The sequence below is a fragment of the Henckelia pumila genome, chromosome 4 (assembly GCF_033568475.1).
Source record: "Henckelia pumila isolate YLH828 chromosome 4, ASM3356847v2, whole genome shotgun sequence".
Classification (NCBI taxonomy): domain Eukaryota; kingdom Viridiplantae; phylum Streptophyta; class Magnoliopsida; order Lamiales; family Gesneriaceae; genus Henckelia; species Henckelia pumila.
Window position 1 is genome coordinate 149,467,234 of NC_133123.1, and position 3,127 is coordinate 149,470,360.

Sequence of the window (3,127 nt, forward strand, 5' to 3'; positions counted from 1 at the left end):
AATATATTTACATATTTATTTAACTTTCAAACTATGACATATATATATATATATATATATTTTGTCTATTTATATATATTTTGTAGTTTTTAAAACTCAAAATATATTATTTATTATATTATATTGTATAAACGATTTTTCGGTTCAACCGTTTGGTTAAAACGGTTCGATCAATAGGACCGTTTTTTAGGTAAACCGGTTTGATCACCGGACCGGTTATGAAAACACTGACCCCAACCTTCAACAACCTTAATGGCCGATTAAATAAAAAATAAAATGACCAATAATTTTGATATTTAAAGGGTCACTTGTAATAGCAGAATAACGGGGTAATAATGCTCTTAAGAAGGACATAATTGGCCATTAATGTTAGACTTTTCAACTGTTATCTTTCAGCCTATAAATAATGGCCAAATATTAGTGAAAATCACACTCAAATCTACCATTCTCGAGACATTGCTGGAATTAAAATATTTCAACAGATCCTTGAAGTAAAATTATGTCCTGATATCAAACATACCTATTAGCTTTGTTTCTGCCCATTTTGAAGTTCAGCAGAAGCAGTTTGAAGCTCTGAATTGTGCTCATTGTCGAGCATCAAGGCTGTCCAGAAAGCTCGAGAACTCGGCATCATTTCGAAGAAAGTTTATGTCCATTTTTGAAGCCTTTGAAAAACATTTCGAGAACAAGATTATGTCCATTCTTGAAGCCTTTGAGTCTTTCCAAGTGTCAAAGCAAGCATCTGCAGCAACCATCGGAGTTTTACAACAGATCTTAAGCCAAAATTTTGTTAGAAGTCGAGCAATATGAAGCCTGGAATTCAACCAAAGAGGCTACCTTTTATGCACAAAACCGAGTAGCCTAACATCTCCTAAGGTTGATCAAATTCTGGTGTTCGCCAAATTCGAGATTTGATATAGTTCGAGGCCTTCCAACAACGTTATTCCTACATGATCTTCTTAGAATCGAATAGAAAGTAAGTTTACTTTTATGCCTATATTTCTTTATATAAGTCTTTACACAAATATTATTATTCTTGAGTGAGTTAAGTTTTACAAAATAAATTACATATGTTTTTGAAAACTCGATCGGTATGATATTGACCGCTTAATTCGATATTTACTAGCAAGTATATTAGGTCAAGTAATAGTAAAGTGGACAGAGAGTCCAAGTATCAATCCCACATATACTGTTATTAATCCTCAAGATTTGATTATTTTATTTAATTTAGACAAAATCATAAAAGCAATTTTATTATATTCGAAATTATTTGTTTTCTCATAAATTTAATAACAGTAAAGTTGAAAACTAGTATTAAATCATTCTAGTTCACTGCCAGTGACTCAATTTTTATCTCCAGCTAGCTTGCGAAAGATTTAGATAAATAGGTGTGGTCACATTTATTGATAAATATCCGTCGGTTGTACGTGAAAGTAGTTCTTTTACGGATCTCCAGCTTACATATATATAGTTTTTTCATTATCTCAACAAATTTTATCCATATTTTTCTCATCTTACCTATAGCTAAGATGACAAACATTTATCATAAAAACCGAAACAAGTGACTTATTTCAAATGTGGAGGAGTTTCCTTGGGCGTTGGGACGCAGCATAAAGTAGTGGATGGAGTTTCTGGTCTCCATTTCATCAACACCTGGTCGGACATGGATCGTGGTCTTGATATTACACTCCCCCCTTTCGTCGACATGACCCCTCCTCCGTGCCCGCGATCCGCCGCAACCCAAATTCGAGAACATCGAGTATCAGCCACCTCCATCCATGAAACTGATCACAAGAAAACTCAACGAATCCCCGGGGATAGCTGTTTCCATTTTCAAGATAACCCAGGATCAGCTCAACTCCCTCAAGTCCAAGTCGAAAGAGGAAGGGAACACGATCACTTACAGCTCGTATGAAATACTGGCGGGCCATATTTGGCGATGTACATGTAAGGCTCGGGGGCTGCCTCAAGATCAACTAACAAGGCTGCTCATTGCAACAGATGAGCGATCCAGGCTTCGTCCCTCGCTTCCACCAGGCTACTTTGGCAACGCGATCTTCGCAGCCACTCCGATGTTTGTATCTGGTGATCTGGAAACGAAGCCTAGTCCAACAAATGATGGGAGCTTATCGGTGGCCATCTCTTTACAAACTGAGCATATGAAGGTTTTCGAGAAGCTCCTGTATGACATTTGAGTACTCTGTTTTCATTGTTGCATGCCTTGTTACTAATTTACTCATCGTATGAATTTGTTGTTTGTGTGAACAACATCTATCTATTTCTATTCCGATTTCATTTTTGTTACAAAAATCCGTTGTCGACCAAATTATATTCAAGCTTTTTAATGAAAAATAAAGGATTTCTATACAAAGAGAATTCGCTTGTGTTCATTCTTCCCATCGAATGTTGAGGTTGGTTGATATGTTAAATTTAATTTTCATTGTCATCTGATATGGATGATGATTTGGATCAAACATTAGCAATAATGGAATCATCTTTGATATTCCTCTCAAAATATCTTCATATTCTTAAAGACAACAACATCAAACGAGCAACAACATATTTTCCTTCGAAATTCTCTGAATTCTGAATTGGTTAAGCTCCAAGATAAGTTTGTACTTCTGGACAAGTTGCTACTTAACTGCAGTCAACTGAATATATTTTTGTCTCAACTGCAACAATCTCACAACTCTCTAGAAACCAAAGTTGACAAAATTGAATCCATGAGTACTAATTTCCAAGCAAATTATACTCTCTCAAAATCCCGCCAACCAATCGGTACCAGGCCACCATGGACAATCATCTCGTCAAATTTCCTCCGATCGCAATTATTACCATGAAACCTCCAACAGATCAAAGATAGTTTGTGTTGTTTCATTATTTTATCTACATGTGTACTCGGATCTTCTAAATTGAAGCAACTTGAAATTCGTTCTATATTTTGTCTAACTGTATGTTTATCAAAAAGGGGGGAAAATAGTTCAGACAGTTCAGTTAAATTCAGTACGATGATATTATTCCTCTCTTTTATTTGATAAGTTAGTTTACCTCAGCATAATCTAAGTTTTCATAAACACCAAAAAGGAAGAAGTTGTTGAGAATAAAGTTTTGGTGTTTATATGAGATA

The 3,127-nt window shown here is 35.2% G+C and overlaps 1 pseudogene; it reads left to right on the forward strand.

Annotated features, from left to right (window-relative positions):
• The first annotated feature begins 1,549 nt into the window (after nucleotides 1-1,549).
• Nucleotides 1,550-2,314, forward strand: LOC140862042 (shikimate O-hydroxycinnamoyltransferase-like; annotated as a pseudogene).
• The last annotated feature ends 813 nt before the right edge of the window (nucleotides 2,315-3,127 follow it).